Here is a 16,459-nt window from a genome sequence, read left to right on the forward strand (position 1 = left end):
CCAACAGACTTTTATTACTCCCAGCCTAGAGAGTTCTTTTGCAGACAGTCCGGCCAAAGGTGGCAGCTTATCTGTGAACAAAAATCCAGAGACCCTCAACTCACCCAGTTCTATGGTCCGTCTTATTTGTGATTTCACAAGATGGACTGACAAGAGATCTTGTAGGAACAAGCCCTTCTGTACTTGATCAGCGCATCGTGACCTCGGTGGGCTGTTGCTTTGAGGGGCTTATACTCTCCCTCCAGCCTCCTGCTGGGCCAGGCCACTTAACAGCGGTATCCTCTTTCCAAAGACTACAAATCTCATTGCCAAATCCTCAGAGGCTGTGAACTGGCATCACAGAGCAAGGCCTGATTTATAAAAGCTGTGGAGCCAGACATCTGTGTCAAAGAGAACCCATCTCTTTTGGATTGGAAGGCTTGCAAATTGTCCCATGAATCCTAACGAGGTAGCTTTTCAAAGGTGTTCAGGCTTCTCCCATCCCGAAATTCTAGCCTGGTCATGGTCAAAGAGAATACAATGAATGCTGCTGTGAACAGGAAATGGTTTGAAAGCAGCATTCTGATTACAGTATGAACAAAATAGATTCAAGTGGCTAGCCGTGTTGGTCTGAAGTAACACAACAAAAATTGAGTCCAATGGTACCTTTAAGACCAACAAAGATCTATTCAAGGTGTGAGCTTTCGTGTGCAGGCACACTTCCTCAGACAAAATGGAACAAGATGGAAAATATGAACAAGAATAGGGGGTGGTGGGGAGATCCTTTAAAAATAAATTTGGATATCTAAGATGTTTAGGGACATTTCTGTTTATTCCAAACCATAAATGGAAGCTGAGGGTCTCACCTATGTCAAGAGTTGGTGTTATCATACAAACATCACTAATGCAAAAATTTTAGATTAGCAATGGAAGGAGAAGGGATTCTTCAATGTTTGTGTTAAACCTGAATGACTAACCTCTTCCAATATGAAAAAAGAAAAAAACTCTATTGTAAAGTGACCAGAAATCTGGGGCCACAAGGCGGGACATGCTGCTGCTGCCACCGCAGCAGCAGACGGGCCCTCCCCCCTCCCACTCCCCCCTCCTCCCCAACTGGCCTCAGAAGGGCAGTGGTGGGGCGATGGCAATGCGGTGGTAGTGGCGGCGGCAGGCCCTCCCCCCTCCCCCCTTCCCAACTGGCCCCAGAAGGGCGGCAGCAGGGCGGTGGCAGGGTGACGGTGGTGGCGGTGGCAGATGGGCCCCCCTCCCCCCTCCCTGACTGGCCTCAGGGTGGTAGCGGCAGCCCAGGAAGAGCCCCACAGAAGAGGAGGCAGGGAGGCATGGAGGAAAAGGCTGCCCGAGCAGGCGGAAGCAGAGCCAGCTGGGAAGCCCTGCCCTGGAGCCCAGGCACCTGCACGGGGGCCTCCTGAGACGGGGCTGCCTGCTGGGCTGCTGCATGGTGCGTGGCCAAAAAAATTAAAAAACTTTTTAAAACTTAAAAAAATGTTTTTAAATTGGAGAACGCCGGGGGGGGGGGGCAATTAGAAAACGCCATGGGATGCGGGGCAAATGCCCCAAAGGCGGGACTGTCCCGCCAAAGGCAGGACATCTGGTCATCTTACTCTATTGAGCAATCTTTCTGACTATATGATATATATTACAAACACATAACAAAGCATGAATTACCAATTAAATTCAAAATATTGGTTTTATGTTGCAGTATAATGTGTTTCTTTGTCATTTGAACAGCCATGAAGAGAGCTGGGGCTTCAATGCACACATAGAGTTCTTCCACCTACAAGGCCTCTCTCAAGCATTTTAAGTGGAGGAGTCAGGTCTCCACTATCTGACAGCCACGATTCTGAGTAAAACAGAATATACAGGAGGTATGAGGGGGAAAAGCTGTTCAGTTAATCTGTGGATGGAATACAAATACAACCAAACAGAGTTTAACAGCAAAGATACTTAATAAAACAAAATAATGCACTTTGTGATAACCCAAAAACAATACTAAAATGGCATGTTTTTCTAAGGCAAAAACAGCAATCTGCAACCGGTAGCACTGATCTTTAAAAGAGAACAATAACAGGAAAACATTCAGTTTGATCTTAGTTTCATATTTGTAGAAATTATCATTTAAACTGAAAAAGGTCTTTTGCATGTCATTCTACGTGTGTCATATACACACAAAGTTATGATCAAATCAATCCATGCAAAAGCAGTCAAATGCAAAAGAACTATGTCCTTTATAATTTTGCATGCAACATAAGAGTTTGTTGAAATTGAGGTTCGCATATCATCTTAAGTTACCAGGGTAGGTATGTAACCATTAAGTAAGGGGATCATCTGTATTGTCTGGGTAAGTACTTAATAGACTCGTAGCACGTTTCTGTACTTGATTGGAAATCCAAACAAGAAGTAAAATCTTCCTTATGGACTGGCTTAGCGAGTGAATGCATGTAGAATGTAATATGCTGTCACTTGATAACTGCTTTTCTGCACTCATCAACATTGACTGAGGGAAGAAACACCTTTGTTGCATGTACCTTAAGCAGCAGATTGTTTCTCACTACTTTCATGATGATTTAAAAATCTGGCCAAGAATAGCAAGACACTGCTCAGTTTTACTCAAAGCACACCCGCAGTTAAGAGACAGTTTACCACAGAAGACACAACTTGCCAAAAATTACCTCAGGCAGCTTCTAGTGCTCTGGCTCTGGTTCTGTACATGTGCATTGCTCATGGCCTCAAAGGAAGGAACCTGCTTCAGGTAATGGCAGACTTCAGAGGGATTTTAACCATCTCAAACAGAAGTCTCCCAAATGAAAAATTGGAATACAAAAGAATCTCCGAATTCCATGTCCACAAAAGTCATTTTGAACTTCCTAAAAAATAAACCCCACAATGAACAGCTTGTTGGAGTACACAGCTGCTCTTGCAACCATAAAAAGTCCCTCACATCCACCAGCATGAGATCTTTGCCTTATTTCTGTTCGGGCAAAATACTGTTCTTCTGTGGATGTCACACTGTTTTTTTTCCCTATTCACAGCCATTCCATTGGAGATGGCCAGGAAAGGGAGGGCGGTCGTCTCCATTTGACAGATGAAGAACAAATGAAGGCCACTGATGACTTGGCCAAGGTTACAGAGTGAGTAAGTGGCATGTGAAGAAACTGAATTCTCCCAAGTAGGGAATTAGATGTGTTGAAGGGCTAGGGATGCCAGCCCTATGTGGGTCTCACACTGCTGAGATCAGTTCCCTTGCAGAAAATGGCTGCTTGGGAGGGTGGACTCTATGGCATTGAACCCCACTGAGGTCCCTGTCCTCCCCAGGCTCAATCCCCAAATCCAGGAGTTTCCCTACCTGGATTTGTCAACCCTACCCCCTACCATTCCACGCCAGGGGGCGCCTGGCAACCCCATGAACGGCTGCTTTACTTTAGGAAAGTATCCCGAACATCATAACTCTATCCATGAATCATTCCACAGAGTCATTTCAAACCTGAAAATCTCATATAGTCTCTCAATGCAAGTTATAGAGCTGCAGGCAGCCAATGTTAGTAAATTATTGATTCCTGATGATCCAAAGTTTTAGTACCAGCTCCTCTGCCTTCACTCCAGCAAACTAGAAGTACCCAACTGCCTCAATTATTTATTCATTTTTATTTATACCCTGCTTTTCTCCCAGCAATTCATGGTCGGCCATATCAAAAGCGGCTGATAGATCTAATTGAACAAGTATGGCCGACCCGCCTCCAGCTGGCGGATGGAGGTTGTCCGTTAGGGCATCAGCACCATCTCTACTCCCACGGCCAGGATGGAAGCCAGACTTTAGAAAGACTCTTTGGGACCTAGTTCCACAGGAATTATAGCCTGCTCTTCTCCAGAAAAACAAAAATCTCCCTTCAGTCAGCAGTGGACAAATGAATACTTTAGTTTTCGCTTTTATAAATATTGTGTGTATATATATATATATATATAGATAGATAGATAGATAGATAGATAGATAGATAGATAGATATAGATATAGATATATAGATATATATAGATATATATAGATATATATATGTAGATATGTGTGTATATATATATATATGTATATATGTGTGTATATGTATGTGTATATGTATATGTATGTGTATATATATATATATTTATATAACATTAACCAAGGCACAGAATGACTGGATCCTAAGGGCTTCTGTTTGTACCCCTCTTTGACCATTGTGGAGGTGCCCCCCCCCCTTGTACAGCGCTTCCCTCTGGTGCTTTTCATCTCCTTGGAAAACACTGACCTTGCATGAACGGAAGGCTCCTGGTGCCAGAGGAATGCAGTGTGCTCTGTGTGTGTGTGGGGGGGGGGGGGTTGCCTCTGCAATGGAAAAGGGTGCAGCACAAGTGGAAGCAAGGATTAGGACGGGAGCCAATGAAGTTCATACCTATTTCACGCACTGTGCAGAGGCACACCCAAATTGCCATCTACAGCTTCTTAAGCTCTCTCTCTCTTTGTGTGTGTGTGTGTGTGTGTGGGGGGGGTGATCTGTTTCTTTCACATGAACTGATTGGTTTATTTTTATATATTTTAGGAGCTATTGCCACCTTCTTGGAAGTTTTAGGATCAACTCATGGCAAATAAGAATGGGCAGGCTTTCACTAAAGAGGAGCTGCCACATATCGGATGCAGTGTGCTCTCCTACAGCCAGCCCCGAGAGCCTTGGCCAGTTCAGTTTGCCGGTGATCAAGTAGGAGGGATTTGCAAAGAACGACGTGTTCTTTAAAAGCAAACAACACAGCACTAAGCCAAACAAATGGCCTCCCCGCAAATGTCCAAACAGAAAGAAAGGTACAGGAAAGCAACACAGCCTCACATTGTGATTTGTACCGTGCTGCCCTGGCTTTAGTGCCATTGGTGGAAATGCAGGGAAAGGAAGAAGAAAGAAACCGGAGAGGATTTCATTCAAAGAGGAGCTGAGTCTTAGGTGGATTTCAGTTGGTTTGAATATTTCTGCCTACTCATTTTGTTACCCATTCCTGGTTATAACTCTAACTAAACAAATGCAAATTATAATCTATCTGGGTATCTAGTCATATTCCACCCTCCCGTCTCCAAGGAGATCGGTATAACATATATGATTATCCCTTCTTATGTTTTATTCTCACAACAACCCTGTGAGGTAGGTTAGAGCAAGTGACTGATGGCCAAAGGACCTCAAACAAGTCTCATAGCAAAATGTAAGCTTTTGAATGCTGGTCTTCCAGTTCTTAGTCCAGTGCTTTAAATACAAGGTGACACTGCCTACAATCCTCTAAGCAATTTATCTTTTCTTTTCACTCTAGGGCTTGCATCTAATTAAAATAAGAATTTGACTGATGGTCAAGCCACACATTACGATGGAGGTTCACAACTGGATCACCTAACATTATTTTTTATCCCCAGAAAGCAGCTCTGGGGAATTGGGGCCTAGCTGTTGGAGAAATGCTGATGTGACTTGTCCTGCTTATTTTAAAGCTGGTAGGGGAAGAAATACAATCACAACCTTTCCCCCATCCCCACCAAGGCTGAAAGGCAGTGTGGTGCAGTGGTTGCTGTCAGATTAGAATCTGGGAGATCCAGTTTTGAATCCCTACTTTATCACAGAAGCTGGCTGGGTGACCTTGACCCAGTCACTCTCTCCCAGCCTATCCTACTTGGCAGGCTTGTTGTTGTGGAGATAAATAAAGACTTTGTAGGGTTAAAAAACACATTTGTATATCCCGTCATGAAGTCCAATCTGATGTATAGCTTGTATGGGTTTAACTGACTGATTAAATCTGTTTATGGATTACGCAATAGCTGTGAAGAACAAAGCAGCCACCGTATTTGAACAAATGCCACAATGAATCTGTTAGCCTTTAAGGTGGCACAAGCCCCTTTGTTATTTTGACTACAGCAAACAAGGCTGCCTCTTCTAGAGATTCTCCCATCTATCTGAGGGGTGTTGGCTTAACTACACATGATGCTGGGAGTGGACAGAGTTGCTGGAACTCTTTTTTCAGCTTCAAGGATCCAATTCAGATCAGGACCATGGGACAGGGGTGATAAAGCCTCCCCCCCCGATTCTGGGGTAAACCGACCTGCATTCCCCCATCAGTATGTTTAATTGTCCCTTTGGGGAAGACTCCCTAGGTGTGATTCAAATTGATAAAATACGACAGGGAACCCCCTCGGACCACAATCCTCACCCATATCAGGTCCCTGTGCGCTTGAACATTAAACTGAAAACAACTCTGGGCACTCTGGCCACAGTGCTCCTGTCGTCATTTGTAGCTGCCTCCTAGACAGGACCTGCCACCTGCAGCTGAGTTCCAAGTACTAATACTTGTGCCCCCTCCCTCCCGTAGACTGCTGTCAGGGCAATTTGTTCATTTGGATCAACCCTGTTAATCTAATTGGTTAATGAGATAAACACTGAGGCCTAATCCCCCTCCCCGATATAGCTATATAGACCTGCACCAGCCACGAATGCCCACAAAATGCCCAGGAGAGGGAATCAGACTCTTTAGTTAAATTAAGGAGGTCAGTTACCAAAGCAGGCATACATAGCATGGTGACCCAGCCCTCCATAGTATCATCCGTGTGATGAAGTCGCGCTACTGGAAATCAGCTGGTGGGGAGCTTAGATGCCAACTGTATTAAGTTCTGGTTTGCTACCAAAGCATCTGAATTCATTCCCCCTCCCCCCTGAGATTCTATCAGATAATAATAAAGGGTTCAGTTCCCTGGCTGAAGCAAGTCACTAAGGCCACACTCAGTCAACTCTTTCACTGCGGAAGCAATATGCTGTTGTTGCTGAGTTCTGGTTGCCCTGGCTTGTGTCAGTTTTTGCACAAACTTTAGAACTAACAATAACACCTCAGATTTCTCCCCCCCCCCCCATGTTGTCTGATAAAGCACCCTTGTGTCGCCTTTCACCAACTGTGCCTGGCCCCACTATTAGCCTAAACTTCCCCTGGGTCATCCGACCCTTAAGCTACTCAAATGGTGCCCTGGGTATCCCATCCCAGTCCTGTGCTGGGCCACATGAACCCTTGCCACTGAGTGAGCTTAACAAGAGGTTGCTTGAATACTTCGGGAGGCGTGGACCTGCCTCAGCCCATTGCAGCCTATCTGACCTTGAGTGCTTTGGACCTCCTTGTCCAGGTCGGCCGTACTCAATGCTGGTGCAATTAGGGGAGTCCAATCACTCTTCCTCTGTCCTGTTCCGGCTCCTTTCCCTTGTCCCCTACCAGCTGTGACAAATTGAACAAATTGCATGAAATCCCCAACACACTGTGAACCTAATAACACGCAAAACCAAGGATCCACTAACATATAGGGTGGGAGGGCAGGAAGCTGCTTGCAGGCTGGCCAGGGAGGAAAGAAGCCACTCGCACCTCCCCTTCCCGCTTCTGACGCGGCACCTCCGTGCCATGCATGGCCAACTTTCTAGGGGGAAGAGCTCCCAGAAGTGCATCGTCCTCTTCCCCCTCGCCCCACTGCTTCATTAATGGAGGTTGCGGTTATTTGTGGCTGTGGTTTAACAGTGTTTACTGCTTAATCTGCTTGGTGATGGTACAGCTCACTAGCTTCAGAATAAAGTTTACATCCCTCATGGCCACTATATCATGACTCTATGCCTTGGCAGCACCAGAATTTCAGTGTCACGTAGCTGAAATTAGTCAGGAGTTTCTTTCTGTGGAGCAGCCTAAAAACCTTCAAATGGCTGACCCGTTCACCAAGCCCCTTCTGGAAGCATACAGTATCCTAGGTGGTCTCTGCTATTTAGTTGGGTCATTTTTCTTTTCATAGGCAAGAAACCAAAAACAAACCCAAACCCACATATGTACAAAAAAAATTCCTGCCCTCTGTTTTCAATTGTCCAATGCAAACCATTCCAAACCCCAGCCCCTGGGGCAAGAGAGGAAACTCACCAGCACTGCAGCCACACAGAAGAGCTGGTAGACGGATGGAACTTGGCCTTTGTCCTTCCTTTTGGTTCAGCCTTCCTGAACTTCAGTTTGTGCATTCCAGGGACAACTTACCAAACCTCAGGCAGCGAGCCCCCCAGAATGTTGGTGAGACAATTATAAAGGAAATGAGGAATCTGAAATAGCTTAAGGTACAGCTGAATTCTTGCCTCACCAATAGCTAACAGAATTGCAGGGGAAAGCAGGTAAAAGCATGAATTTTATGCCACTGCCTGAGTCTTTCAACACAGTGAAATCCAAATGCAGAGCTTTAAGGTGAGCCACAAGGCATGCATACTCTGGCTAAATTGATCACAGCTGCACTAAGTCCTCTGCACGGTTTATGCCGCTCACTAGGGTGGCTCCCTGCTAGACTCACTGATTGCATACATTCCTTAATGCCACTTCAGCTTCTGCACCATGGACTTATTAGGGAAAGGATCAGGGGAAGAGACCCACCTATGTACACCAGCGTTGGCCAAACTTCTGGTAGTCGAGGCATACCTTTCTCCAGGTTATAACTGGAGGAACAGTTTTCATTGTGGGCAGAAAGGCAGTCCAGAAAAATAGGCTGCATTCAAACATCACAAGACACACCAATTAAGCCAAGATTTATGTACCTTTATAGGGCTTGTCACCATGCTTGTGCATTTCCTCTCCCCCTTCTCTTCTCACACTGTGTGTAATTGGTCTGAACAGTGGCTCTTGGTCTGAAACAAACTGGTAGGTGACCTTGGGGGAGGGTCGCTCATTTTCTCACCCTAACTTACCTTCACAGGGTTGTCGTGAGCATACAATAGAGGAAGAAAGAATGTGGGTAGTCAGTCTAGGTCCTCAAGAAGAAAGAAAGAAAGAAAGAAAGAAAGAAAGAAAGAAAGAAAGAAAGAAAGAAAGAAAGAAAGAAAGAAAGAAAGAAAGAAAGAAAGAAAGAAAGAAAGAAAGAAAGAAAGAAAGAAAGAAAGAAAGAAAGAAAGCTTGGCGAATCAGGATTTGTTTTACTTCCCACAAGAAGGTGTGTGAACAATATCTTGGGGTATGTGTGGACTGTAAGCTAAATATGAGCAGCCAGTATGATCCAGCAGTAGATAGGGCAAATGCAGTCTTGGGCTGCATCAACTGAGGCATCACAACAAAATCACAAGATGTCATAGTCCCACTGTATACTGCATTGGTCAGATTGCGCCTGGAGTACTGTGTGCAGTTCTGGGGGCTTCACTTCAAAAATGACATGGACAAAATTCAGAAGATTCAGAGTAGAGTGATGAGAATGGCCTGCAGATCAAGTCCTATGAGTAAAGCCTGAAGGACTTGGGAATTCAGCCTGAATAAAATGAGGTTGAGAGAGGACATGATTGCTACCTTTAGAAGAAGAAGAGTTGGTTCTTATATGCCACTTTTCTCTACCCGAAGGAGTCTCTAAGCGGCTTACAGTTGCCTTCCTTTTTCTCTCCCCACAATAGACACCCTGTGAGGTAGGTGAGGAAAAGGGAGCCCTGATGTTATTGCTCTGTGAGAACAGCATTATCAGGGCTGTGATGAGCCCAAAGTTACCCAGCTGGCTGCATGTGGAGGAGTGGGGAATCAAGCCCGGCTCGGCAGATTAGAAACCCATATTCCTAACCACAATGCCAAACTGGCTTACAAACTGGGATACTTTATCTACATAATCCATGGTTTAGAATCCTGGTATGTGGGAATCATGCAGACTAATACACAGACTGCTCTGAGGAGTGCTAATTTTCTCCAGTTGGGAAGGCCTGGCCCATTCAATCATTTCCAATGCTGACGTGCAACAGAATAATCCACCCCCAGCAAAGGCTGTCTGGAAAGAGTGAAGGCCAGAGCAATGGAAGGAGGCAAGGCCAGAGCCATGAATCAGGAAGCCGTGGGGCAGACCAGTCAGCCTTCTCTGCGGATGGCTGCTCTGGCCTCACAGGAGCTTTTAATGATTAAATTAGGTTTATTTCCTAGGGCACACAAGGAGGTCTCTCCCAGATAACAGTTTAGGCATTACTGCTTCCAGTGTCCAACAGAAAGCATTTCCATGTACTGTCAAAAGGGCTTCACTGCTATCAAAAAGTTCTTCCTGTACTGAGAAGATTCAAGCAGATCGCTGCTCCCCCCCCCTCCCCACTGCCCCTGCCAGCAATACTCGCATGGGGCAATTGAGCAGAACTAGTCTATGCAAAAAACTGAAATAATGCACATTAAAAATAATTAACTAGGATATTTTTTACTTAATCTTTTTCAAATTGTTTTTAAAATTTGCCCTCATATTATCTCTGAGAAAAAAAACAAAAAACAAAAAAGGCTTCTTATTGATTACATTTATGCATTAAGATACTTATTCCCTTCCCCCTTTCCTGTTCCCAATGGAGATCTGAGGCAGCTGACAATAGGCTTGCAATTTATCCTCACAATAACCCTGTGCAGAAGGCTAAACTGGGAGTGGGTGACTGGCACAGCACAATATCTCTCAGCAAGCTTCCATGACACAGGGGGGAGGGGGGGCTCAGACTTGCGCCTCCTAGATCATAGCGTGAGCACTATATTATGTTAGAGTTCCCATAGTCTTGGCACTTGCCCCAAATGTACCCATCCTCCCATTCAATCTTCTCGTTGTTCCCAAAAAATTTAAGTCCCCTCAGGATTTTGCATTAATCCTTCTCTCTGCCATTTGTGGACCTGAGCAGGCTGAATTAGTCTGCAAACTTCAGAGTAACTGGGAAGTTAGGATGTAGTTTTGCTTTTTAATTACCGATTTCCCCTTATTATCTTTGACAGGCAGGAGAAATTTGATTAGCATTAAGTCAGTTTTTCACCAGGGGCTTTGTCTTCTGCAAATTTTCTGATGCATTTTGCAGAGTACAGAAATATGAAATCTCCTAAATACAGCTGTGACAGTAGATGTGAAACATTTATGGGGTTTTTTTTGGGGGGGGAAGACACTTAAATTGGGAATCCCTCTCTTTCTTGGCATTTCAGCCATCACCACCTCTAAACACATACAGACTCTGATTTTTAAATACATTTGAAATCCCAGCAATGAAATCTGGGCTTTTCAATAGGGAAACTATTGGAGAGACCAATGATTAGCACTCACCAGGCAAAGATTGCTGGAAGTCAGGCAGAAGCCTCCTGGGTCCTGTGAACGTGATTGGTCTGACCATACAAGAGGATACTGGAAAAGGTGGCATGCTTCATCACACAAGCACTGGAGCATCCTTTGAGCCATGGCTACTCACAAGCACGATTCTGCTCTTCTAAATTTATAACTCATCCCTTTGCTTTACGGATTGCTTTTGCAACATCTGGATTTCTTTTAGAGTGCAAGGCAGAAAATGAAGCACAGCTGTTAATATGAGGGCACTAACAGTGCTATGTAATTGAAAGAAGGCGGAGAAGGGAATGGATCTTGCAAAGTTCCAGGAGGGACAAATTAGCCCTGATCTCACAGCATGATTTCTTGCCCATATGAGCAGCCCTGGTTATGCCCTCATGCAAATAAACATGATATGTGATCAGGATGATGTGTGATCAGGGCATTGTGTCTATAATCACAGGCAGATATTTCAAGATCCCCCCCCCCAAAAAAAAAACAACCTGTTTTGAAAACACAGCTTGTTGCCAGCCTTGTACAAGATTCTCAGGACTTAACCAGCCCTAAATTCAAGCACAGTTATGTCAAAGCCACACACACACACACGCTCACCTCTGTCTCCAAATTCCAATCCAAACCAAGCATTGACGCTTTCACATAGTTGCTGCTTTCTTCAAAGCTCACAGAGAGCATCATTGTTATCAATCATTAACAACCAATCACCTATGCTGCCAGAAGGTATTAACCCTTGGTTGCCCAGCTGACTTTAAGACAAGTTGACATGCAGTTATAGCCATGCAGAGTAGAATGGGAAAAGAGATCCAGGCCTTTGCGTGCACATTTTCTACATTTCCCCCTAAATGTAATAATTGCCCCCAGGTCTGTGCTAGTGCAACCCCCTTTGACAAAGCTGTTCTCCAAGAGTCCATGCTAGCTGGCTAACCCCTCCCATGTTCCATTTACAATCTACTCTTCCTTCAACCATCTCTAAGCAGTATTTTAGAATCACAACAACCTTGGGAAGTTGTTAGATGAGATGACCTGCAAAAGAACCTTCCTTGGGATTCACAGCTGAGCAGTCATCTAAAATTTGGATTTCTCCCACTGAAGCAAACCTAGTCACTGCATAACACTAGTTCTCAAATTATGTGAATTATTAGTCACAAATGCAAACTGGAATTTTGCATACCACTGGTAAATACACAGAAAATGACTCTTGGCATGCAAAAATCTAATATCATGCTTGGAAACTGAACTTGCTTTTGTCACAATGCCCATTTTTCTCTCTTGTTAGTCCCCCATTTTCTTGAATTGTTGATATGTTCACATTTTAAACTCAGAAATATGGCTTTTTTATTATGTGCTGCTTTTGCATCTCTGTGGTAAACAGCATTCATTATCCCACCAGGAGGCTGTCTGGTAGCCTAACCATAGCTTGGCACTCTCGGAACTCTCTGGATTGCTAGCAAAATCACATATGGTCTTTCTTTCAGAACATGCCTTCACACCACTGATCATATCAATCAATAATAATAAATATTAGTGTGTTGCCAGCAGCCAGCAATGGGGCAGGACCCACACAAAGTCATATGGTTGCTTAAGCAGCTCAATGAACTCCAGTGCAGGAACAATGGTTCTCGAACAACACAGGCTCAAAGTCTTTGCGATCCAACTCTGAACATTCAGTAAAAAAAAAGCTAGCACTGTTCCCTATTGTTGCTGAAAGAATTATGTATGTGTGTATGTATGTAAACATTTTAACGTATGTATGTTTGTATATAAGCATTTTTAGGAGACATGATTGCTGTCTTTAAGTATTTGAAAGGTTGTCACTAAGAGGAGTGCAGGGAAAGGTTCCTGTTGGCAGCAGAGGAGAGGACAGGCAGTTAATGGGTTTAAACTATATGTAGAAAGGTACCAGCTAGATATCAGGAGGGGAGGAATCACAGTCAGAGTAGTTTAGCAGTGGAATAGAGTGCCTAAGGAGGTGGTGAGCTCCTCCACACTGACAGTCTTCAAAGCAGTGGCTGGACAGATACTTATCCTGGATGCTTTAGGCTGATCTTGCATTGTGCAGGGGGTTGGACTAGATGACCTGCATGGCCCCTTCCAACTCTATGATTCTATCTGGGGGAATGCAAAGCAGTTTAAAGGGGGGATCAAATTACAAAAACAAACAAAGCAAACAAATCTGGGCTAGATTGTTTCTGCCAACACTGTCTGTGGCAGGTCCCAAACAGCAAGGCCTCTGGGCTGGCTGATGCCTCAGGCCCCACCCAAGTTAAATACCTGCAGGAACAAGTATTTGCAATCTATTCATGATCTAAACAGGGGTGAGTTCACCCATTGCTAAATTTATGCATATAGCGTAAGTTTCAGAGGAGCCATTTGGTATGTGCATTGTGCAATCTGGGAAGGAAAAGCAAAACATCTGGCCCTGTCTAACAATTCCCTGTACAGGCTGTGAGGCCATACCTGGGAACATCTTCAATGATAGATTGGCATACCTTTTTCTAGCTCCCAGAATAGGAGGGATCCTCTGTACAACTCTTATTGACATGTTTGCTGTCATATCTCCCCTCTAAGTTGCCTTCCCTTCAAACCAGCACCACCGTCTTCCACTAGTTATGGAGAAACAAAGACCCATTTTCATAAATCTCCAGCACCTGAGAGCCAGTTTGGTGTAGTGGTTAGGAGCGAGGACTTGGGTTTGATTCTGCGCTCCCCCACATGCAGTCAGTGGGGTGACCTTGGGCTTGCCATAGCACTGATAAAGCTGTTCTGACCGAGCAGTGATATCAGGGCTCTCTCTGCCTCACCCACCTCACAGGGTGTCTGTTGTGGGGAGAGGAAAGGGAAGGCAAATGTAAGCCGCTTTGAGCCTCCTTTGGGTAGAGAAAAGCAACATATAAGAACCAACCCTTCTGATGATGATGTTGAACCCTCAAACAGTGGGAATTTGGTGTCAAACCCTTACTATTATTATGAATATATGCAAAAACATTTCCTTCAAAAATGTGACAAACCTGCTCCCCCCCCCCCCCCCCCCGTGGAGAAATCTGGAGAGAAAGATAAAGGTTGCTAGCCAGAAAACTCCACCAAGTGAAGAATGTCCAGATGGGAGCGTGGAGGATTCAACAGCAAGCACCACTGGCACATCACATCATGTTTAGATTTTTATATGCTCTGTTCCACAGGCAAACCTTATATGGTAGAGTAAAATTTTACAGCCTCTTAGGGGAAAGCCATTGGATAAGCAAAGCCTTAAAAAAAAGCTTCTGGCTTATACTTTGCTTTTCCGCTGGAACATGGCATCTAGCTGGGCTGCCTGAAAGTCTGCATTAAACAGCAGTAGTGCAGACTGTCCTCTTGTTGTCTTCACAGTTTGTTTAGCTTTCAGTTGCACAATAAACGAGAGCTCTTAGTTGAGGAGGGAAGCCCATAGATCTCCCCCTGCCCCCAACTATTAATCTAGTTGTGGAGAGGGGGATGCACATTCTCCCAACTATTTGCCCACACACATGATTTTCCCAGGGAAATGTGATTTCTACCCACACACGTCTGCCGGACCACCCACTGTCATTGGAATAGTCAGTGCGGAGCATTTTGGCAAGCGCTTCTAGACTCTAGTCCCCTCGGTTACACCAGGGGTCTATTCCTACCCCTTTATGCCTAAATCACTCTGTAACAGTTTTTAAATTTTTATATTATTATCTGGATCTGGGCCTGAAGAGGCTTCCTCCCATGGAAGAAGCTATAAAGAATGACAGACTTGCATCTTTTCCCTGCATGCAAATCTAAAAAAGCTAATTATCAGCATAGTTTAACATAGTTAAAACTGCTTCACCGTACTAGTTTGACACTAGCGAAGAGAGACACTCTTCCTTGAGGCAGTTTTATGACACAGGCATTGTTTTCTACAAAATAACAATAGAATGCCCAAAGAGTATGAGGTGCTGGTATGTGTGTGTGTGGGGGGGGGGTGTTGCTGGTTCGGTGTTTATGCCCTCTATTCTCTGGTTCCTGTTCTACTGGACAATTTCTTTATGCCACTGCAGCTCCATTGTTTGCATAAGATTCGAAACTGATATCATTGTTTGAAGAGTGTTTTATAATATGCCTCAGAGCGGGTTCTGTGAAACCACAGTTAGCAAGAGATAAATCTTAAACGAAGCAAATGAAAAAGCAAACATTTGAATGTATTATCCCAGCCTCAATGGCAGTCACATTATAAGGAGGAGGGGAAAGTCCTCATTTGCACATCCTCATTGGTGCAAATGCATGCCTAGCCAAAACAGGTCTATTGACTAGGTCCTGGCACTTGATTACCCAAATGTGTAAAATTGTTTCTAAGGATCAGCCAGTCTAAAATCAATTAAATCAAGTAATTACTCAACAGTGGGAGACAGGCATCAAAGTGATAAGTCTGTTACTTGAACAGATTGTGTCAACACATCCTGTTACTCAGTCTATACCCATGCAATTAGCTTTCCCATCTACTGGGCTGAAATACGAGTTTCGGTTCATTCCTGGATTCTCCAGATCCCCAAAGTACAATTTCAGACAAACCTCAGTCAGTTTCCTGTATATGGAATGGGGTAAATCAAAATGCTAGCTCTTTCCAGCTTCTATTTGGTCGTGAGGATATTTTGTGAACATTGGGGCTATGGAGCATTAATGCCCAGGTGACCATCTAGCTTCAAGACTTTTTCAGACCTGGAGCAAAGAAGCCATTGTTGCTTGAAAGCCATTTGTGCTCTCACCTCATCCTGGACTGGAAGGCATTCCCTTTGTAGGGAGCCCTTATGTCATAGCATTTAAAAATGCACAGGAGACCCAGTTGAGGACCTGCCTTCTCTAAGAAATGCACTTGGTTTGAGAAAAGGTGAAACAAATACAGTGCAATAAACTTTTACAAAACACCCAAACACTTCATCACCACTTCAAAGTGGTCCAATTGTTTTTTCTTCTCTTCTTCCTTCTCTTCGAAACTCTTCCCACCCTCCCAAGATCTGCCTTTCCCCGCTTTCATGTAGAAAAAGCTGAAGATTTAAGGAGCTATCCTGTTTTTTAAAATGCCAAGGAAAAGGGTCTCTCATAATTTTCTTTTTCTTTTTTGTAAAATGTGGACCAAGTGGCATTAGTGGCCAGCCCCATCTCCTTAGAGCTCAGAAGCTAAGCAGGGTTGGCTCTGGCTAATGGGGATGGGAGACTCCAAGGGACGCCAGTGGTGTGACATTGGAGCCAGACTGTTGCAAACCACTTCTGAATGTATCTTGCCTTCAAAACTCCACAGGGTGGCCAAGCTGTGACAAGCCCCCCCCCCCCCCAGCATCACTTTAGAAATGCAGACAGCAACCTTTAGGGTGGAAATGAATGCCTGAGATGTGGAGT

At 44.4% G+C, this 16,459-nt stretch overlaps 1 protein-coding gene across 11 annotated transcripts in view; it reads right to left on the reverse strand.

Moving 5' to 3' along the window:
* The window catches only part of PLEKHA6 (pleckstrin homology domain containing A6), a 225,659-nt gene that overhangs the window by 96,857 nt on the left and 112,343 nt on the right, over positions 1-16,459 (reverse strand). The gene's annotated exons all lie outside the window — the stretch shown is intronic.

This window comes from Paroedura picta, chromosome 4 (genome assembly GCF_049243985.1).
Source record: "Paroedura picta isolate Pp20150507F chromosome 4, Ppicta_v3.0, whole genome shotgun sequence".
Classification (NCBI taxonomy): domain Eukaryota; kingdom Metazoa; phylum Chordata; class Lepidosauria; order Squamata; family Gekkonidae; genus Paroedura; species Paroedura picta.